The sequence below is a fragment of the Macrotis lagotis genome, chromosome 4 (assembly GCF_037893015.1).
Source record: "Macrotis lagotis isolate mMagLag1 chromosome 4, bilby.v1.9.chrom.fasta, whole genome shotgun sequence".
Taxonomy (NCBI): domain Eukaryota; kingdom Metazoa; phylum Chordata; class Mammalia; order Peramelemorphia; family Peramelidae; genus Macrotis; species Macrotis lagotis.
In genome coordinates, this window is record NC_133661.1 from 109,655,806 (window position 1) to 109,679,732 (window position 23,927).

Genomic DNA, 23,927 nt, shown 5'->3' on the forward strand with positions numbered 1-23,927 from the left:
GACACAATATTAATGACCCCAAGGTTACCTACATACCAGAATAAGACAAAGGATTAGGACTTTAATGGACATATAATAGTAATAATAATAATAATAATAAGTCTTTAGGATAACTCCAATAACAGATAAGATATGAATTCTCACATGATTTTAACTTTTTCCACTAGGAAGAAGTCTGTCATTCCAAGTAGTTTGGCAAATATGTATATTCAATATGGCAACATCTGTTAATATGTTTTAAAATGTTTAATGAATCAATGTTATGTCTGAGTGGGTGTGGGCAATAGTCATAACCATTGATGATACTAGAGGGAATGGAAAAGAATAAACATTTATATTGTTCCTATATGTCAGTCACTATGCTGGATATTTTCTTTTACAAATATGAACAATTCTAATGTAGTTTATTAGTCAGTTTGTAGTCACAGTAAGAGAATTTGCTATCACTTTGTAAAGGCTAGAGGGTGCCTGGTATGCAATTCCATCCAAGTGACTATGTCTTTTAGTATCTAATAGGCACTAAATGTCAGTAGTTTTTAGTTTTCAAATTTCAGTACAGCTCCCACCATTTTATTGAAGAAAGAGGAAGAGGACTGGGGGGTGGGGAACCTGACCTTGCTCTCAAAGAATTCAGTACTAATGTAAGAGAGAAGATGCAAATATATATATATATATATATATATATATATATATATATATATATATATTCACACACACATGCAGGATATACTGAAAGTAGCCTTGAGGGACTAAAATTATGAAAGACAATAAGTAAAGGGATCTTGCAGACATGGAATTTTAACTGAGATCAGAAGGAAGCCAGGAGTCAGAGACCAGGAGGGAGAGCATTCCAGGCAAGTAAAGTGTTCAGAGACTGGAGATCGAATGCCATCTTTGATGAATAGCAAGGAGAATACTGTCACTGGATATATTACAGTGGGAAGTAAAAAGAAGAATGACAGGGTAGGAAGGTTATGAAGGGTTTTACAAGCCCCAAAATGGATTTTATAATTTATCCTGTATGTGATAGAGAACTAATGAGGTTTATTGAATTAGGGGTGGGGGAATTTTAGGTCACACTTGCACTTTAGGATGATCATTTGTCAGCACAGTAGAGAATAGGCTGGAGTGGGGAGAGACTTGAGGTAAAGGGATTAACTGGCAGTTTGGTGCAATATAATCTGAGAGTGAGCTGATAAGGACCTATGCCATAGTGGTGACCTCAGAGGAGAAAAGGGGGCATAGATGAGAGATGTTACAAAGATAGAAGGAGGAAGCAAAAAGATGGTGATGATGATGATTTTTTTCACATTATAGAGATCTGATAAAGGAGATTGAAATGAATTAGATACTACATAAATATCATCTCTTTCATAGAGTATAACTGGAGGAATATTGAAGATGTTTACTGTAGCCTAAAGAAGATGAGATTATTTCCACTGCTTCTATTCTAGTACAAAAAGAAGATGATTTATTCACATAAAGTAAAAGCCCATAGAATATCAAATAAAAAGAAAAATAGCAAGATATCATTGGTCCCCAGGAATATATCTCTCTGAAACCCAACAACAACAATGATGGGGAATAATAATAATTGTTATTATAAGCTGTCATTTCTATACAGTATTCAAAAATCTTAATACAATTTTTAAACTGTAACTTTCCAACTAAACTTCTATTCATTCTACTGTTGCTGTTTAGTAGTTTCAGTCATGCCAAGATTTCTGTGACGCTATTTAGAATTTTCTCTTACAAAGAAGGAAATGGAAGCAAAAGGATGAATCTTCCTGATTCTAAGACCAGTGCTCTTACTCCTTTGTAAAATGAATTGGAGAAGGTAATAGCAAACCACTCCAATATCTTTGTCAAGAAAACTCCAAAAGGGTCACAAAAATGTGGACATGTCTATAATTAGTTCAATGCTCTTTCTCTTTTAGCAAAGATGTATAAATTTTTAAAAGTTGGTTGGGGAGTCTTGAATACCCTCCTTTAATGACTATATAAATTTGATTATATCCTTTAAATAACGACAAACCATTGAATAGCTATGCCCATTAGCTGAAGAATTAATTCCAAGAAATTCATTTATACAAATATACACATACTCACATACTTTATATTATATTCTATAAATGCTCTCTCCCCAATTGATTTAAACCAACATTAGTCTAATTGTACTGTCTCTAATGATTTATTTGTTCAATCTCTTCAGAAATATATAGTCATTCAAATTTGTATGACCTTTTATAAAAACCTGTGTATTTAGAAAATTCATATTTATGATTTAGGTTAATTTTGTACTTTTCAAATTAGAGGCTGTACCCAACACAGTCTACCTTGACATGAGAATTTCAGTAAGATTGGCAAGACCTCATGGAAGTTCTATCACTTCATCATTTCCCAAATCCCTTTTAAGCTCACACCTGCACAAATATCTGTTTACCATCTTAGATGGATCAACCAAGTGAAGAAAAACAAATCCCAAATCAATGACTAACCTTCCCCCTTGAAATTCCCTTTAACCATCAGAACCTGGTCAGGCCCCAAGGCATGCTTGCAAATGCATTGCCTTTCTCCACAGAAACTAGGAAAACAGAAAAACAAGAGAGAGATATCTTTTCAAAACCAATCCCAGAGTTCACTGTGAGATAGATTTCTACCCTAATTCCCCAAAAAACAATCCATAGTGATCTCTGCTTCCATGATGCTCAGATTCCATATGTATGTACATGTATACATGTATAGGATATATCTATTTAGAAGATAAGAGTTGTTAGGGATAATAAAATAAGGGAATCTCAAATCAGGTCAATTAAATTTTGACTGAGCATGTAAACAAGGTGGAGAATATAAAGATGAATCTTGGTCATAGTCTTGGCCAGAGCACCAAACAAGCTAGCAGAGGTTGGATCAAAGGTGGAAAGGTGGACTGGGCTTAGGGTACCTCACAGACAGAACACAATGAGGGGAACTTTTAATGTCTTTTTGTAAATGTAAATTTTGTTGAAAACAAAAACATGTAAATGTCTACTCTCTATGCTCTATTAAGAGACATTATTTTGTAAATAGTCATTTGTGAAGGAGGAAAAGGACTAGTTTGGAATCATTAACACACTGTCAGCTCTGGGGTCAAGAAGACTTGGATTCAAAGCTTGCCTATGATATATAATGACTCTGACCAGGAAAATGTCTCTTAATTTTTCTGTGCCCCAAGCTACTATCTAAGATAAGCTAGCATCAAACTGCTAGTCTACTTTGCTTCAGTTAGATTCCAGAAAAGAGGTTCCCCACACTTTCACATAAAGATCTGGACTCCCCACCTACACCTCATGAACATTAGTTCACATTCATCAGACTAAAGCGTCTACACAGCAGGTACAATTTATCAAACACAGCTGGGGTGGAGGAGAGGGGGGTGGAGGTAGCCAAGCAGAGGGAAAGGAGAGAGAATCAATTTTTAAAACATGTGTAGAGCATACCAATGCCTTCTCAGCCCTGCTTTGGAAAGAACATTGCCCCTGGAATCAGAGAATTCCAATTCTACCCCTACTGGTTTCTACCTATATGACCTTTGGTAAGTATCAAATAGCCTCACTGCTTTGGATTCTCCTCATATTAAAAGGAAGGTAGCTATACAAGAAGACCCCTGAGGTCTCCTGGAGTTCAGGATAAAGGATTTCTCCAAGAAAGAATGGGATAGGACTTTCAGCAATTCACTTCCTCTGAAGTTCTGTTTTCTTTCCCATATTCCTTAGCTGATCTTAGGTTTCTTAACATTCTAAGGTTCTGTGATCCTAAAATTCTATGACTCAAAATGAAGACATAATAAAGTATTAGATTTTGTGGTACAGACTAAGAGTAGTATAAATGCCAAAGAGTTACTTTGAGAAAAGAGAGGTAACAGAAAGAGGACACTCATGGGGAACTTTAATAAAAATTCTGCAGGGAAAAAAAAATAAGGAAAGGAACAAGGTGCAATTATCACTTAAAAATGTGCAGAAGGGGAAATAAAGTGCTATCTGTGGTCAGACCACTCTAATCAAGTGAATGGATGTTGCCAATTAGTATAGTAACATCATTTATTGTATCCTGCATAAAATGCTCCTCTCCTGAGTTTTACCAAATAACTAGCTGTATAGGACACATTCTGCAGCCTCAGCACCTGTGAATACATCATTGAGTAATCTCTGTGCTATTGAACCTGGCTTCAGGTTTCCTTCACCCACTTGCCTAGCCCATGGTAAATTGTTCCTGCCTTTTGAAAAGATGAAATGTATTTAAATAAGGTCACACCATGGAGCCTATATATACCAAATTCATGAGTATAGGACTTGTTAATACACAGATTCTGATTTATGAGCTACAATTTTAAATGCCAGAGGGCACATTATATACCCAAAACACAAACCCCATATCCAAATGACAGAGAGGAAAAGGTTAGACCTAACTTTCTGCACCAACTCCATCTTTAGGTGGTTTGATTCATAAGAGTACTAGACCTAGAATCTAGAAGACCTGTGTTCAAATGAGTTAAAGGGACTAGGTCATGGTTACACATTGAACTCAAGATGAAAATTAGAACTTGGATCTTCTGACTCTCTCAACAACACATCTTCTGCCATTCTACACTGCAATATACTGAAGTTTTAGGATTTCTCCATAAATGGATGTGTCACATAGAACTGTATTGCAATATAGTCATTGACCAATCACAACTACTTCCCTATAGGCCTGGCAAGACTGGCTTATTTAATATCCCTGAGAACAAGTAAAGCACTGCCTGCCCCATCGTGACCAGAATATCAAGAAATCATTCAAATGGACATTTATTAGATTGTAGCAGGGATTCTCAAAGGAAGTAGTGGAATCCTGGGACTATTCAAATTAAACTGGACCAGACGCTCCAGAGTCCTCTCTAGGGAACAATTCTGAATCAGCCACGGATGTGGCTGGATCATTTAATGGGCCTTTTTCCTCTTTAATTTCTTTGATTCAAAAAATATGCAAGAGCAATTGCAAGCCCTACTAATGGGCAGAGATGAGACAGCAAGTTGCTAAGTGTCCACAGCCAGCTGATTCCTTTTGCTTCTAACCCAAGCCAAGAGAGACCTACTTATATAGAAATTGGGAATCTTTCTCCCCAACTCCCACATTCCCCAAAAAACAGCTTCTTCACTTCCTCCAAAAATAATCCCAAATAAAGGATATGAATTTCAATGTAGCAGAAGCAATGTATCAGTTTTAAGTCAATCAATATCCTTTTTGGCATACTACTTAAATATAAATTTGCTGGCATGTCTAACCCTTGTATCTAGAACTTTCACCTTCCAATCTCCTGGAATAATTAAAGGCTGCAGAATCTTGTATCACTCACTAGATGCTGCCCTTAGAAGGTCCTCTGTCCTTCCAATTTACAGTACTACTCTAAAGATCCATTCAGGATCAGGTATAATGTAGGTATTTGAGGATCAATAAATGACACAAACAAAGCTATGTTAGACAATGACACTGTCATGTTCCAAGGAAAAGATTTGGACAGAAATAGGTCAAGGAGAGATAATCTCCCAATTTTCTTTTAGTCAATATTGACTAAATCTGACAGTATCAACTGTAACATGTACTGTATTTACTATAACTTACTTCAAACCTTCTCCAAAAGAAGAAAAAAAAGGATGGGACAGAGGAGGGGGGTTAACGCATGGGGATTATAGGATCAAGGTTAAGAGCTAGAAAAGAAACTTAAAAGACCCCAGTCTAACCCCATCAATTTCATAAATGAAGTCAACGAAATTCAGGAAAGTTAAGTATTTGTCCAAGATAACATCAAACATGGGATCTGAACCCAGTTTCTATGAATCTCCAGCTAATACTCAGCTCTTTCCACTGAACCAAGAAATGGCTCAAGTTGTCTGATTAGGGTTTTACAATTATGCATAAAAGCAGCATATCAATCTACCAGTCAGCTGACCTTCTTCCTCTCTACTTCCCTGATGAGAGAATTTATGCAAATATATTTGGTCCAGGCTACTTCCTCCAAGATCTTACAATTTGCCTGACACTTCCTTTCTTGCTTCCTCCAATCATCTCATGCATGTTCTCTTTAATAACCAAGGAATTATACTAAATGCATTCTGCACAGTTGGCTCTGGGGTATTCCGGAAGACCAGGGAAGGAAGTTTCAATTTGTTCTCTCACAGAGAATGAATTCTGCCTCATATAACTGCTGACAAATTACCATTTTTACAGGGTTTGTTAATTTCCAATGAGCAAACTGCACATCAGATATCTCTTTTATTCAACAGATGCTCCTGAGCTAAACAAATGGTTCTTGTTTAACAAACATGGAAACATCTTGTCAGTTTTTGCCAAAGATCGTATCCTGTTTAATCACCCAGAGTGAGCCTTGTTGTTTGCTGTGAATACCAGCACCCCATCCTTCCCCCTTTGACACTAAAACGGATTGGGAAAATTGGTTGTACTAAGAGTAGTGAAAAGAACATAGATTTAGAATAAAAAGGACATGGGTTGCCGTCCTTGCTTGACCACTCAGAGCATGATGTTGACCCTTTCCCTTCCACTTTTGAACCCTAGTTTACTCATCTATAAAATCAGAGAAATGATCTTGAAGATCTCTCTTTATTTAGGCTTTAGTTGTGTGTCATATGCCTCTGCTCAAGACAGAAACCCAAAGGAGTGCTGAGGCTGAGAAGCAAAACTGAAGGAGACAACGTCTCATCAGCAGTACCTACTACAGAACAGGAAATATCAAGAGTCTGCCTTTGTTAATCAGGAAAGGTGAGGAGGCTAGACAGAGCAGGGAGTTCTAGTCTCCTGTCTCCTGTCATTTGGGAAAAAAGAAATGTGACTTGTCTGATATGCAGTGGCTGAGTGACCCAGGTCTTAAATAAATGCTAAGCAGAGACCAGAATGCCTTTGAAACTCTGGTTTGATATCATAATTATCAACCCCCCCAGGGAAAACAGGATTGGGGGGAAGAAGTAATGGGAGGAGAACATGCAGGGGGAGGATGGGCAAGGGCAGATTGTGGAAGATGCAAACTGACTGCTGTCAGGTCCAAATTAATAATAATCATTCTGTCAATTGGTACCACACAATAATATGTATTAATTAAGAAAGGGCTGGCTTTTCAAAGCCTCCCAGCCCCTGCTGAAATGAATAACAGAGAATTACCTTGAGATAATGTCTCATTCATTGAAGATTAATTTGTTCTTAAGTTTATATGCTTTAGATTAGAAAAATATTCAAGATGAGTCTTGGTTGAGCTCAGTGTAGCCACTGTTGTGTGAGTAAGAGAAATTCATTAGATCAAAAGGATTCAGGAAAGACCTGTGTGAGAGAGAGATTCTCTCTATTCTCTCTAGAACAGATTGATACATACCAATTACATGACCTTGGGAGAGTCAATATCCCAGATAAATAAGAATCTGAAGGAATACTATGTGCTCCAGTCCTCACTGAGAGATACCAGGAAGTATAACAGTTCCTTTATTCTGGCCAGAATTAGCAAACATGATATATGTGGATTAGGAATTGCCCTACTGACTTTTCTAAAGGATGCTGATATTCCTGCTTCTCCAACAGAGTATAGAATTTACCTAATGAAATGTGCTGAATACAGTATTCTTAGCCTCACTCTACAAAATTCTTGCCAATAACTAGGATGAAGGCATAGATGGCAGGCATGAAATTTTGGCAGACAAAAGTTGAAAAGAGTTGATACACTTGGTTACAAAATTGAAATCCAGAAAGATCTGCAATAGTGGACTGAAGTTTATAAGTGATAATTCACAAGGGATAAAAGTAAAATCTTGCATCTAAGGGTTGTTTAACTTATAAAATATTGTGTTAGTTCTGTCATTTCTATAGTTTAAAAACTATACAAATACTAGAGGTAGGAAACATTTTTGAAATAATATAATTTGTATTTATCAATCAAATATTTGTTAAGCATCTACTTTGCATTAGCTACTATGGATGCAAAGACACAACTGAAATAGGTTGTACAATGCTGGAACTTTATTCTAACAGGATGGGTAAGGGGAAAATATATACAAAGATAAGAGTATACGGAATATACATGAAATGAATACAAGATAGTTTGGGGATAAAAGCATAGAAATTTGGGGATCCAGAAAGTTTTCATTCATTAAGAGGCACTAGAGCTGAGGTGTTTTTTTAAATAATATTTTATTTTTCTCCAATTACACTTGAAAACAATTTTTGGCATTAGTCCTAAATTCTATCTTTCCCTCCATCTTTCCTCTTTCCTGAGACAGTAAGCAATCAGAGATAAGTTATATATTTATATATATATATGTATATATGTATATATGTATATACATACATACACACAAGAAAAGGGGTGATGGAGTGGGGAAGAAAGAAAGAAATAGAGAAAGGAAGACAGAGAAAAAGAAAGGAAGAGGGACAGGAAGAAAATACAGAAAGAAATGAGAGAGGGAGTGAGGGAGGGTGGGGAGAGAGAGAGAGAGAGAGAGAGAGAGAGAGAGAGAGAGAGAGAGAGAGAGAGAGAGAGAGAGAGATACAGAGATACAGAGATACAGAGATACAGAGACAGAGGAAGGAAGATCCAGTCTGTATTAAGACCAGATTTATCTGGAGGAAGATATTGAGCTGATTTTTGAAGGAAACAAGAGGCAGAAATGAGAAGGGAAAAGGTTCTTTGCAGAAGGCAGACAGAGGAGGGGCTGGGAAGCAATCTTTGTAAAAGCATCAATACAAAGGTATTGGAGCGGTATGTCCTTGTACAATGTGCTTGTGCATGTAAGTGTGCATGTAAGAAAGAGGCCATTAGTTTCAAACTGCTAAGTGTATGGAGTAGTCATGTGTAAGAAAACTAGATAGGTAGGAAAAGGCCATGAGATATATATACATATATACATATATATATATATATGTATATATATATATATGTATATATGTATATATATATAGGGTTTTTTGCAGGGCAAATGGGGTTAAGTGCTTTGCCCAAGGCCACACAGCTAGGTAATTCTTGAGTGTCTGAGACCGGATTTGAACCCAGGTACTCCTGACTCTAGGGCCGGTGCTTATCCACTGCACCACCTAGCCGCCCCTGCCATGATGTATTTTGAATATAAGAGAGAAGAGTTTATATTTGGTCTAAAGTGATAAATGGACTACAAACTGACTGGGAGTTAGCAAGATGGCATGGTAGCTAGAAAAGATAATATGGTCATAGATAGCATTCACAGAAGATTATACCCAGATGAAGAGACAGGTAGTACCCCTTCTACTCTATCTTAGACAGATCTGACTCAACATACCAGGTACAATTCTGCAATCCAAATTTTAGAAGTGATATTGAATTTTCTTTCACAACATGACTGTCATGAAAATGTTTTGTATGACTCCACATAAATAACCTATTTCAAATTGTTAGCCCTCTCATTGGGATTGGGGCATGGGAAGGGAGCAAAGGAGATAATTTGAAAAAGTTTGAAAAATGAATCTTAAAAATGTTTATGTAACAGGAAAGATTAAATACTAAATAAAAGTAATACTGACAAGTTAGGCTTTGCATAAAAGATGTTGAGAAAGTAAAAAGACAAGATGCTTATAAATGTTGTCTGAAGTCTGAGCAGTTTTGATTAGATAGAAGACAAAAGAAGGAATATTTCTATTTTGAAACTTCTCATAGGTAGCCATTGTGAAATGAGGTTTTGACTGAGATCTGACAAACTGCTCTACAAATCTTTGGAGGGTTATTTTAATGCTCTAAAAAACTCAACCAGTAGCATTATCCTCTCACAAAAAGATACTCAAGTTCATAAAGACATGCACATGTACACACACACACACACACACACACACACACAAAGAGTGAGTGCATAACTGAGGATCTCTGACTCAGCAAGGGGGGGGGAGGGATTCTAGTGAAATTAAAGAAATGTAATGGGATTTTTTTTTTGGTTTTTGGTTTGGGGGTTTTTTTTGGCTAGTGTCAAGTTAGAAGCATGTGTGAACAAAATGTAGGTTGGTTTCTCTACTACAGGAAAAGCTAAAAGGACCGGGAGAATGCTACTGTATCCTCCAAATTATCCTCCTTGAAAAAAATTAAAGAAAGGAGGAAAATGAAAACAGGAATCTGAGAAAGGAAAAAAAAATGGAAAGCATGAACATTGGAGGATCTGGAGAAAAACACCCAAGCTAATTCACAGCTGGGGAACTGCAGTGATTATTATGAAAAGCAAGTTGAAATTCTGTAAGAAACAATTTAGAATTCATGTGCATTGGCCAAACATTTCAAATGGATTTATATCAAAATGAGGTAATTGGCAACAGTTTATGATCCATAATGTACCAAAATATTCAAAGTGAAATTATTTTTAATAACAAAATCTAGAAATGAAATCTGTACCTAGTGATTAGGAAATGGGTAGACAAATGATATATAAATGTCATAGATAGTATTGTTTTGTAAGGAATGATGAATATGAAGAATTCAGAGAACAATGGGAAAGGAGATAACTGGATAATTATATCACCTATTTCTTGTGATTTACAAGGGTACAAATGATTCAGCCAGAAGAAATACAGAAAACATTTTCAAATATTATGAATACTCAGGCAAGAAAATGAAGACCTTAGAGGTACCAGCAGAGTTTTCATCACTTTTGCTTATCTAAATTAGGAGAAAGAGAAATCTGAGAAATGACTTGGTTAAGACAATAGGGTCAAAGAATGAGTACAGAACACATAGACCATAGGTAAAAATGTATTTGTCTGGAGTCAGCAAATATAATATTTTTTTAAAAAGGTCTAAAATGAAAAGCAAGGGAAGAGGGACAAAACTGCCCTTATATTTGGGTCTTACTATATACTATAAGACCAGAGAATAGCTACAACTTCACAAGAAAGAAAATATTAGCAAGAAGCAAGCAATAAACTCTATGGTATGTCTATACTCAAATGCAAAATATAGCTTAAGAAAACTGCACCCTATGTGATAGGACGCTACTTGCTCAGAACAAGTAGGGTGAACTAGAGATACTAACATAATCTCATTGGTATAACTGAAGGGTGGAAGGCTGGCATCCATGACCAAAGTATGGCTCAGGGAAAAATATGAATTTTCTAAGATACATAGGTTAGGCAAAAGGATAAGGTGAGATTGCATAGTGAAGATACATTGCATATTGGGAAGAAATGCTTATGAGAGGAAATGCAGGAATGGAAGTGACTCAAGAATCATGTCTATCAAACCTTTCAGTTTCTAGAGACATAGTTTATCTGACCAGTCATTTAAATCCATCAACCTATTAAGACAATTAAGTTATCTATCTCAGTATTTGTGTTAGAGAAGTAGAGGAAAGCAGAGCAAAATCTGACACATATGCAAGAATTGGGGAGAGTAGATTTCCAAGTATTTAGAGAAATGATAGGTTAGGATCCCATGGGATAAATTTTTTTACAAAGAAGTCAGTTGAGGAGGTCTCTGCTCAAAAGAGATCACTATGGATGAGTGAACTTACACAGATTTTTTTTTATTATAAAAAGAAAATGGTAATAAGAGCAAGTAAAGAAAGATAAATACAAAAATGTGGCATAGATCCATAAGAATTGTGCCAGGAGAGCTAAAGCTCAAAATAAGCGCCTGCTAGAAAGGAAGGTTAAAGACAACACAAAAGGGTATTATTTTTAGCTTTATTGAGAAATAGAGCATAGTCAAAGAAGTAATAGGACAACTGCTCAGAAGGATAAGGATAACCAATGACAGAGAGAAAGTAGAGCTATTAACTTGCCCCGCCCACCTTTTTTTGGCCTGTTCTCACTGCCAAGGAGAAATAGTGTAGGAAGGAAACAATAGGCCAAATATAGCTAATAGAAGATTAATATCCAAGATACATAGCGAGCTAGTAAAAGAACACGTATATGCTGTTGATGAGGTCAGGACACAAGGCCCAAATGAATCCCTGGAAACTTGAAAGAATTAGTGAATATGATTGTTGAAAAACTATCAATGATCTTTTGAAAATCATGGAAAATACTTTATTTTTTTCCTTAAGGATATTATTTCTCCATCATCACATTCAACTTAGATCAATGTATATCAGGGCAATGATGTAAAGACTAACAGGTTGCCTTCTATGGGGGGTGGGGGGGGAAGGAAGCAAAATTGGGAGAAAATTGTACAATTCAATAAAAATACATTAAATCAAAAAAATTATGGAAAACGAGAGAGGCATTACAGGTTTAGAGAATGCAATGTTCAAGAAAAGGGAGAAAATAGAGAATGCAAACTAGAGACCAGGGAGTTTGATTTTGATTCATGAGGGGGGATATCTAGAACAGATTGCAGAAAAATTAATAAACATCTAGGAAAAAGGAAGCAAACAAACCCTTTATCAAAAAAAAAGTCATGCCCATTTTCAAAGAACCCATGATGCGAAATGTTATCTACTTCTAGAAAGAGAAATAATGAACTCTGAGTGAAGATTAAAACATATTTTTTAAATTTTTCTTCATTTTTCTTGAGGTTTTTGTTTTCTTTTGCATTGTGACTAATGGAAATATGTTTTACATGATTTCACATGAATAATTGATATACAGTTTACCTTCTCAAGGTGTGGAGGGGAGAAAATGGGAAGGAAAGGATTTGGAAATCAGAATTTTTAAAAATGAATGATAAGCATTTTTACATGTAGTATGGAAATATTTAATGAAATATATATGTATGGGTATGAGAATTAAAATCCATTCACAACTACTAAATGATCTAAATTGTTAATAATTTGAAAAATGCAAATTTAAAATAACTCAAAATTTTCATTAAGCATACAGGAAATTGCCGAATGAATATTGAAGGGTCTATGAAAATACATACTGTAGTGGTGGAACTTTATGTTGGTCTGACTATTTTAGAAGAAACTTGGGAGGCTAAGAAAACAAGAGATCATAACATGTATGCCAGGAAGATCAAAGAGAAAATTACATCAATATATTCATAGCAACATTTTTTGTAGTGTAAAATATCTGGAAATAAATTAGATGACACTTGATTGGAGATTAGGTAAAACAATTGTATCTTAATTTATTGAAATATTGACAAATTCTAATTAAGGAAGAAGAATTCAGAGAAACATAAGCAGATTAAAATTAACTGAAGCAGTTTATAGTAAGGAAAAACCAGGCAAACAATGTACACAATGATCATAAGATGTGCATAAAAAACAACAAAAAAATAAAAAAACAATTCTGTGTAATTATAATGACCAAATTTGGCTCCAAAGAGAAGATATACTTCATTTTCTTTTCTTCAGAGGTAGAAAATTATAAGTGCATAGTATCTCACATATTGCCATACTAATTTGCTATCACGTTTAGTTTTACAGAAGTATCCCCCCCCCCAGAATGAATGAGCCTACATTCTCATCAGAAATGGCTCAGAGAGGAAATAACATACACATTTAATAGGGTGAGGAAATCTATCTTACCCTAGAGAAAAATGAGAAGAAAGGGTTGGGATAAGGGAGAAATGGGGGGAGGGAAGGGGGGAATAGGTGATAGAAGAGAGGGAAGATTGAGGGAGAGGGTATTAAGATACAACATGCTTTTAGACAGGGTCAAGATGAAAGGAGAGAGAGAATAGAATAAGTGAGAGTGGGGAGGAATAGAATGGAGGTACTGCTATTAATAGCAACTGTGGGAAACAATTATTGAAGCAACTTCTCTGGTGGACTTAAGATAAAGAAAGCAATTCACCCCAGAGACAGAGCCACTGGAATCTGAACATAGACTGAAGTACATTTCTCTCTCTCTCTCTCTCTCTCTCTCTCTCTCACTATTCTTGAGGTTTCTCATTTTCTTCGGGGGAGAGAGGTGGGTTATATTTATATATTTATTCTTATAACAAAATTATTGTAATAATAGTAATAATAAATTAAAGTTCACTTTCAAAAAAAAGAAGCCAAGAGGGATGGGAATTCAAGGAATCCTGGAAGGATTTGCATGAACTGATGCTGAGTGAGATGAACAGAAGCAGAAAAACATGGTAAACCCTAACAGCAACATGGGGGTGATGACCAACCTTGATGGACTTACTCATTTCATCAGTGCAACAATCAGGGACAATTTTGAGGTATCTGCAATGGAGAATACCATCTGGATACAGAGAAAGAATCATGGAGTTGAAAAAAGACCAAAGACTGTTACCTTTAAGTTAGGGGGGGAAAACCCCATTGTCTTACTATATAATTCTGCTATCTCTTATACTTTATTTTTCTTTCTTAAGGATATGATTTATCTCACATCACATTCAACTTAGATCAGTGTATACCATGGAAACATTGTGAAGACCGCAAACTGCCTTCTGTGGGGGAGAGGGGAAGCAAGGAAGATTAGGGGGAAAAATTGTAAAACTCAAAATAAATAAAATATCAAAACCATCATTAAAAAATAGTACAGGGGTGACTAGATGGCGTAGTGGATAAAGCACTGGCCCTGGAGTCAGGAGTACCTGGGTTCAAATCCAGTCTCAGACACTTAATAATTACCTAGCTGTGTGGCCTTGGGCAAACCACTTAACCCCATTGCCTTGCAAAAACCTAAAAAAAAATATAGTACAAAAAGGAAGTATTTCCTCCATTCTCTTTACTATTTCAGTTCTTGTTACAAGAAATGGATGTGGGAAGGAGAAATATATACATATACACATATACATACATACATACATCTGCTTGGTAAGGGTCTGGAAAATGCAGACTAGAGTGTCTTCATGCCCATCTGTACCCCTTAAGTGAGTACAAGTCACAAGATATCAGTTAAAGACTATTCAACAGCTTATCCTATGAATGAAAATTAATCATGGTAAATACATTAGACTCAGTTTTCTGGAGTCTCAACATTTCCCCAATGGCCTCTCCCCTCCCATTAGATAGAAGTGCCAGGATCTGTCTGACTGCTCACATCTCAGAAAATTGAAAACCTTTAAATAAGTTTCTTCATCTTTAGTAATGACTTTTCACATTTAAACTATTTACATTTTAGGCTGTGTAATTCTCACATTCCTTTTTAATAAATCAGTATAGCATTGGAATAGATGGATGAGAGGGAGAGAGAGAGGAAGAGTAATTTAAAATGGAGTATATAGAACCCTTCCCCTCCATACACTGTAACCCACCTTCCTCTAATATCTTCTAAATTGAGACCCTGGCATGTCTGGTTTATGGACAGGAAATGCATTAACTCTAGTAAAAGCACAACTGTGTTTGCAATACGGGAATGAAAGGATGGTTGATTGACACATACTTCTTGGTGAGTGATCTGGTTTTTCAATTCAAAGGCATAATCAAATTGCCACTGGTTAGGTTATTTGAGAGGATCACTATGTGGCACCATAGTGCACAGTGCAGAGCCTGAAAGATTCATCTTCCTGAGTTCAAATCCAGTCTCAGACACTCACTAGCTGGGTGACCTTGAGCAAGTCACTTAAACCTATTTACCTCAGTTTCCTATCTTAAAAATAAACCGAAGAAGAATATGGAAAAGTATTGCAGTATCTTTGCCAAGATAAAATCCCAAACAGTGTTACCAATAGTTGGCCACTTCTGGCTCAGTGGATAGAGCCTGGAATCTGGAAAACCCAAATTCAAATCCAGATTCAGATAATTTCTGATTGTGTGACTCTGGGCAAGTAACATAATCCCTGATTTCCTGACAAAAGAAAAGAATGGATCCACTGAAGAAGAAAATAGAAAATGACTCCAATGCCTTGACCAAGGAAACCCCATGGACACTTGGGTCATGAAGAGTCAAACACAAATGATCTAATGAATGACAACAAAAGTCTTTCTGAGACTTTCAGGTTGGTAACCATCCAATTTACCATCCCTCCATGTTCATTTATAAATGCTACTGAACCAGAATGCCTTTCTCCTCTTAAGCAACACTCTAGATCTGCACTCCTGAGATTCAAGAATAATGCTTTTGAACTTAATCTTGATACAGGGGGGAAAAGGCACTCTGTCTTCAGAGTCACAGGATCCTATATTTAAAGCTTGATTGGATCTTATAATTCTATAACTTACAAATGAAGAAATAGAAGCTGTGGGAGACGAAATGATTTGTCTAGGATCACACAGTAAGTGTCTGAGGCAGGATTTCCTAATTCCCCAACAGTCATTCTACTATTTAATCAGTGGACTTGAGCTCAAATCTCACCACTTATAATAACATTGAGCCTTAGTTTGTTATATGATTTCTGAATTTCTTTTCAGCTGAAATTCATGATCCTATGAACTTATGACTAAATCTATAATACATTAATTACAAGACATGCTTGTGCTCACCACTATTCCCAAAAAGAGTTATTCCAGAAGAGACTGGATGCCCCTTAGCTGACAAACTTCCAAAGGACCCTGGAGAGTCAGACAAATGTGTTCAGAGGCATAGTTTTAGTCTAGAGATTAGCCATGAGATTAATAGCAGTATCAGCTTGGATACAGATCTCCAGAGAGGAGGCCAAAATACTTTATCTATGGTGTGGATAAAGTCTTAGATTACATACTTATCAAATTTCCAAGTTACAAAAGACTTGGAGGAATAAATGACATGTTAGATGAAAGAGTCAAGATCTAAAAAGATCTCAGAATACTAAAGGGATGGTCTAAACCTAGTGAGATGAAATTTAAAATTTTAAAGTTCTAAATTTGAGTCAAAAAATTCAATTTCACAAGAACAGGATGGAGGAAGTGATACCAAGACAAGCAAATGAATTGTATTTGAGTGAAGGGGTGCTGTGCGAAGTCATCAATCTCACTTTCTTCTCCAGAGCCACCTGAGTCCAGTGGCCAGATATTCAAATCCTCTGTCAGACACTTAATAGCTGTGTGTCCCTGGGCAAAGCACTTAACCTCTGCCTACCTCAGTTTCCTTATCTGTAAATTAGAGATAAGTTCACCTACTTCCTCAGATTTCTGTGAGAATCAAAGAAGATATTTGTAAAGTACTTTGCACACCTTAAAACTTAATTTTTTTTAAAGTTAGCTCAGTTATCTGCCAAGATAAACTCAGAAACTATATGAAAACAATTACAAAACACTTTTCACATGAGAAAATCAGATCTAAATAATTGGACCTGTCAATGCTGTCAATATAAAAAAAATGACAATTCTACCTAAATTTAGTTACTTATTCAGTGCCATAACAATCAAACTACCAAAAAATTATTTTATTGAGCTAGAAGCATAGTTACAAACTTCAGATGGAGGAATAAAAGGTCAAGAATATCAAGGGAAACTAATGAAAAGAATGCAAAAGAAAGTGGCCTAGCTGTACCATATCTAAATTAAAACATAAAGCAGCAGTCATCAAAACTAAGAAATAAAAGCTAAGAAATAGAGAGGTAAATCAGTGGAATTGATTGGGTTCAAAAGAAATAATAGTAAATGACTATAGTAATATCCTGTTTGATAAATCCAAAGACTCCAGTTTCTGGGATAAGAACTCAGTCTTTATAGGAAAATTGGAAAATAATATGGCAGCCGCTAGGCTAGATCAACATCTCATATCCTATACCAAGATAAGGTGAAAATGGGTGCAGGATTTAAACATCAAAGGTGATTCTAAGGCATAGTTCATCTGTCAGATCTATGGAGAGGGGTGGAGTTTATGACTGAAGAAGAGGTAGAGAACACTATAAAAGGTAAAATGAATAATCTGGATTACATTAAATTAAAAAGGTTTTGCACAAAGAAAACCAATTCCACCAAGATCAAAAGGAATACAGTAAGGTGGGAAACAATTTTTACAGCCAGTGTTTCTGATAAAGGACTCATTTCTAAAATACAGAACAATCAAATTTATAAGAATACAAGTTATTCCCCAATTGATAAATGGCCAAAGAACATAAACAGGCAGTTCTAAGATGAGGAAATTATATCTATAGTCATATGAAGAAATGTTCTAAATCATTATTAATTAGAGAAATATAATTAAAACAACTCTGAGGTACCACCTTATACTTATATTTATCAGTATAAGTATATGGTTTGGATAAAGTCTTACAAATGAAGAAACAGAAGCTGTGAGAGATGAAATGATTTGTCTAGGATCACACATTAAATGTCTGAGGCAGGATTTTCAGATTGTCCATTATGACAAAAAAGGCAAGTCCTCAATGTTAGAGGGGATGTGAGAAAATTGGGATGCATTATTGTTGGAGTTGTAAACCATTTCAACCTTCCTGGAAAGCAATTTGGAACTACAACCAAAGGGCAATAAAACTGGGCATACCCTTTGATCCAGCAATACCACTCCTAGATCTATATCCCAAAGAGATCATAAGAAAGGATAAAAAAGCTCACATGCACAAAAATATTTGTAGCAAATCTTTTTATAGTGGCAAAGAATTGACAATTGAGGAGATGCCCATAAAGGGGGGAATGGCTGAAATAATTGTGGCATATGAATGTGATAGACTATGATTGTTCTGTAAGAAATCATGAATAGCTTTGACTTTAAGAAAAGCCTGGAAAGACTTGCATGAACTGATGCTAAGTGAAGTGAGAGAACTACAACTTTGTACACATTAAAGACAACATTGTATGATGATTAAATATGATTAACTTGTTCTCAATAATTAAAGACAATTTAGGGGCGGCTAGGTGGCATAGTGGATAAAGCACCAGCCCTGGAGTCAGGAGTACCTGGGTTTAAATCCTGTCTCAGACACTTAATAATTACCTAGCTGTATGGCCTTGGGCAAACCACTTAACCCCATTTGCCTTACAAATACCTAAAAAAAATAATTAAAGGCAATTTTAAAGAACTTGTGAAGGAAAATATCATCCATATGCAGAGAAGGATCTACAGTGTCTGAATGTAGACCAAAGCTTATTATTTTCAATTTGACAAATTATTTTATGTTTTATAAATCTTTCCTCTTGTTTTTTTTTATCTTTTTGTTCTTTCACACTGTGATTTCTATGGATATATGTTTAACATAATTATATATGTATGATCTGAATTAGATGATTCTCTGTCTAGAGGAGAGGAAGAGAAGGGAATAAGAAAGAAACTTGCAGAACTTATAACCTTACTGAAAACATGATTGCTAAAAAACTATATGGGTAATTAGAAAAATAAATAAATTTATTTTTTTTAAAAGTTATCTTATAAGTGGCACAGTGGATAGAGTACCAGCCCTGGAGTCAGGAGGATGTGAGTTCAAATCCAGCATCAGACATTTAATAATTACCCAGCTGTGTGAACTTGGGGAATTCACTTATGCCTATAGAGTTGCAAAAAACAAAGAAAATTTTTAAAAAATTATCTCAAAGGAGCTGAGTCTCAAGTAAAATTCAAGGTGAGTTTCAGGTGCCATAACAAATAGCTAAGGGTGGTTTTGCAAAAAATAATTGTAGAGAACTTAGCACATGCCACAAGCCCTGACAATGACTCTAAGGCAATCTCCTTAAGAACAGTAAGCTCCTCTTCTTGACTTTCAAAATTCCCAAGAATCACCCTGCACTGCCTATTCAACTTAATTTTTCCCTGCTGTCTAGAGATGGTCTCTCCATTATCCATCTTCCATGTCTTGTTCATTCCACCTTGAGAATCTCTTCCTCCCAGAAAAATCTCCCTTTTCCCTTCCACGTGCCTAAAACCCAACCATCTTCTCAAGCCCAACTCAAATCTGACAACGTACATGAAGTCTGCCCTCTGATGATAATACTTGGAAATGTGATAAGACAAAAAATGAAATTGGATCTGAAATCAGAAAACTTTTATCCTAGTCCTTACTCTTTCCCTTAATAATGGCGAGGTTATAATTTAGAACACTCTCACTATCCAAGCATGTTTTCTTATCTGTAACAGTTCTTTTCATTGCTACTGTTTCCAAAGCCATCATCTATAGTGGGGTACTTTCTCGTTGGTTTTTGTGCCTTCATAACTTTGAGTCGTTTGATGTAAACTAGGAAACAGGGGTAGAAGCAAGAGGGACAGATGGGTTAGGACAGCTGCTTTTCTGTGTACCATCTCTTTTCCTTGGCCTTATTCAATCCCGTTCATTCTGAGGGATGGCAGACAAAGCCGTTAGTTCCTGTCTGGTTAAAATGAGCAATCATAAGTTGAGCTAGTTAGGGGGCCAGCATCCTGTATCAGATCAAGTCTTTAAGTAAATAGTCCCACACTCAGACTGATAATTATCCATAGTCAGAGCAACTATGATGATGTCTAGTACGATTGGTCACCAGTTTCTAATAGAAGTCAATTTATTAGTACCCTCTCTTTCAACCCTGGGAGACATATAGGTTTGTCTGATTCCCCATCTCTTTCTTCACCTTTCAACTTTCCTAGGGTAATGAACTGACATCAAATAAGGAGAGATTGGACTCACAACTTTCCTGGGAGGTTAGGAAAAAAGAACTAGCTTACTACAGTGTTAATAGAGTATCCATGATTTATTTCCTTAATGCTATCATGCTCTTTCTAATATATTTAAACTTTGATTTAACAATTAAAATCTCAAAAGATTTATGAATGTAGGATCTAAAAGGAAAAGAAAAGTTTCCAATGAGACAATGGATTGTGAGCCAAGGAGACTTGAGTCTTGGGACAAAGGAGGTTTACATGTCTAGCAGCATGTGGAAGAAAGTCACTGTGCTCTAAACTCTGATGTCCTATAAATATTGTCTGCCCCACGTAACTCAGGTTTAATTTTCTGAAGTATTTTTATACCACCAAAAATTTAAATATTCCCTGTAAATGAATCTTATCTCCTTCAAGTAGATTGTGGAAAAATAAGAGAACTAGTCAACAAGCATTTACTAGACACTGACTATTTCCCATGAACTTTTACTTCTTTAACATCCTTATCATTATTCATTGAACATAGTGCTCAAAATATTTTTGCCTTTTCATTGATCAAAGGGCAGAATGAGTCTTGAACTTGGATGCATGAGAAAGTTGTTTCCTGGACCTTAGTTTTCATTTCAGCAAAATAAGAATAATAACATATGCACCACTTCCTCAGTGAGGGGGGTGTTCTGTAAATTATTATTTATATTTATATTACAATGAATATTTTTTTTTTAGTTTTTTCAAGGCAATGGGGTTAAGTGGCTTGCCCAAGGCCGCATAGCTAGGTAATTTAAGTGTCTGAGGCCAGATTGGAACTCAGGTACTACTGACTCCAGGGCCGTGCGCTATCCACTGAGTAACCAAGCCACCCCATAATGAATAATTATTAAAGGACTTAAGTTGCTGAGTCAAATCAACAAATCTTTAGACCTTTAGGTCTATTAAGGCACTCTATAAATTATTATTTACATTTTTGTCTAATCTGATATTCTTTAATTTGCAATTAATACTTCTGATCTATATATTTCTGATCAGAAATTAGTCTCTTATCCTTTAACTAATAGTTATAAAATGTCAGTCTGTTATGTAAGGCCTGTTTTCTATAATGTTGAGTTGGCCTGTGTCAATATTATCTGGTCATCTCAATGATAGCACCAATAAATGTCCAAGAGAGGAGAGAGAAAATCCTACTGTTATTTGTAAACATTTATTCCAGTCTAAGCGGGATTCTTGTCAATAGGAATTTTAAGCAAATATAAGATTTAAAAGGATCATATTGTAAAAACCATGTCATCGATGTGAAATCTCATTTGTAACTTAACTCAGTTTTTATTATTCTTTATCATTTCTGTATAAAATGCCCCCAGAATTTTCTATCAGCATTGGCATTTGTAAGGATGCCATCCACCCATGGGTTTTGGTAAGATCCTAGAGAATAAAGCTTAATTTATAAAACTAACTTTGTTATTTCATTTTTAGCCTAAGAAAAATATAGTTAACAATTTATATTATAATGAGTAATTATTAAAGGACTTAAGTTGTTGAGTTAAATCCACAAATCTTTAGACCTCTCTGGAATCCAATACTATCCTTCCCTGATTAATTCATCAGGTGAGATAGCAATCTCTGAAAAGCAAAAGCATACCCTAATAAGTTAAGGAAGAGGGAGAGGGAAAAGGAGAGAGTGGGGGGAAAAGAAGAAAGGAAGGGAGGGAGGAGCAAACAAATGAAAGAAGGAAAGAAGGAAGGGAGGGCATGAAGGAGGGAAAGATAGAGGAAAAAATAAAGGAAGGAATGAAGGAAGGTAAAAAGGAGGAAGGGAGGGAGGGAGAGAAAGAAGGAAAGAAAGAAAAAATGAAGGAATAAAAAAACAAAGAAAGAAAATATATGGACAGTTATAGGATAGTTTAAAGGGAGAATAATAATTATGATCACACAACTGCCCAGAGAAACCAGTTGTTGTTCTCCTTTCATTCCCCCCAAGGTCACACTGGCTGAATCTGAGTCTATAGGTATATTCTGGTGAGCATCCAGAAGGAAATGATTCTTCCTCATTACAGAGTCCCATAAATTACCCCAACTCCATAGAACATTTAATGTGGAATTACTTAATTTAATAGTCATTTTGACACAAGGAATTGTTTTCTTAAAGCAAGAATTGGCTGTAAAACCTCAAGTGATATTTTATGACTGCTGTATAATAAAGTCATTCTGCAATTAGTGATTAATAGCCTACAACAGTGAGTTTCCCCAGTTGCTTCCCTGCTTCTCTTTATTCTGGCTTCCCCCACCCCCATTTCCCAAACCAGCAATTGTCCCTGGATGGAATTAGCCTATGTCTCAATTAGCAGGGTAGATTTTCTGAGATTATTTCTATTCCATTAAACAAAAGTTAATTGCTGATAAAGCTTATGGCAAGGAGGGAGAAAAGTTCCCTTTAAAGAAGCTTAAATTCTTCTGGGTAATTATCTTGTATGTATGCTCCATTACATTAGAATATAAGCTCCTTGAGGTCAGAAACAGGGAAGAATGTTTTTGAATCTTTCTTTGTATCTGTAATACTTAGCACAAGGCCTGATTCAAAGTAAACACCAAATAAATGTCTGTTGGCTGATTGATGGGCACAGTTGAGTATAATAGATAACATAGAGAGATAAAGGTAGAAGAAAGAAGTGGTAAAGTGGTCTAGAAAAATTAAGAAGACGAACCACACTTTTAGTTGATGAGATCTGGAAAACTAAAGTGGAGGAGAAGGGGGGAAATGACAAATGAACTTATCCTCAAAGGAGATTTAAAATCTCCTTAAAACAGATTTAAAAATAACAATAATATAAATAATAATAACAATAATTGTGAAGATTTATAGGTAGCCATAAACCTTACAAGCTTTTCTCATCTTTCCTTTGAGGCCTATAACCCAGTAAAATAGGGACAATTCTTATCTCCATTTTGAAGAAGAAGAAGCAAAGACTGATAAATCAATATCAAGCCTAAAGGAATTTACATGTAAGGATCTGATTTTGACCCATTGTACCCACTTGATTGCCTATAAAGAGCTGGGTTCAAGTCCATGTTGTGTCTAATCTTCTGTGGGACTTTAAGAAAGAGGCCCTCCCCTCATTAGGTCTCAGTTTCCCCACTGAGAAAGGGTAAGTGATTTGCCCAGGATCACAGGGATGATAAGTGTTTGAGGTAGGATTCAAACTCAGGTATTCCTAACTTCAAATCTAGCATGATATTCATTCCTAAGAAGTTAATCTCACAGCCTGGGCCACAAATGACCACAAAACTCCCAAGCAGGACAAGAATCAAAAACACAACTGGAAAATATGTAACAAAATCAATAAAAATATAATACAATCTAGAAAATATTAATTTGTGGTTTTCTAAGTCACTATGCAGCTTGCAGAGATCCATTTCTATTTCATTTTGATACCAGTGTCTATACCATCTAACTGAAAGGTAAAGCTGAGAAGTTGAATTTCCATTCAGGGAGTGAAGAAATATCCCAGTGCATATCAGGAAACACCAAACAGGTCTGTTTGGTTGGAACAGAAAGA

The 23,927-nt window shown here is 35.8% G+C and overlaps 1 protein-coding gene across 1 annotated transcript in view; it reads right to left on the reverse strand.

Moving 5' to 3' along the window:
* SORCS3 (sortilin related VPS10 domain containing receptor 3) overlaps positions 1-23,927 on the reverse strand; it is a 251,184-nt gene that overhangs the window by 216,983 nt on the left and 10,274 nt on the right. The window lies entirely within an intron of this gene.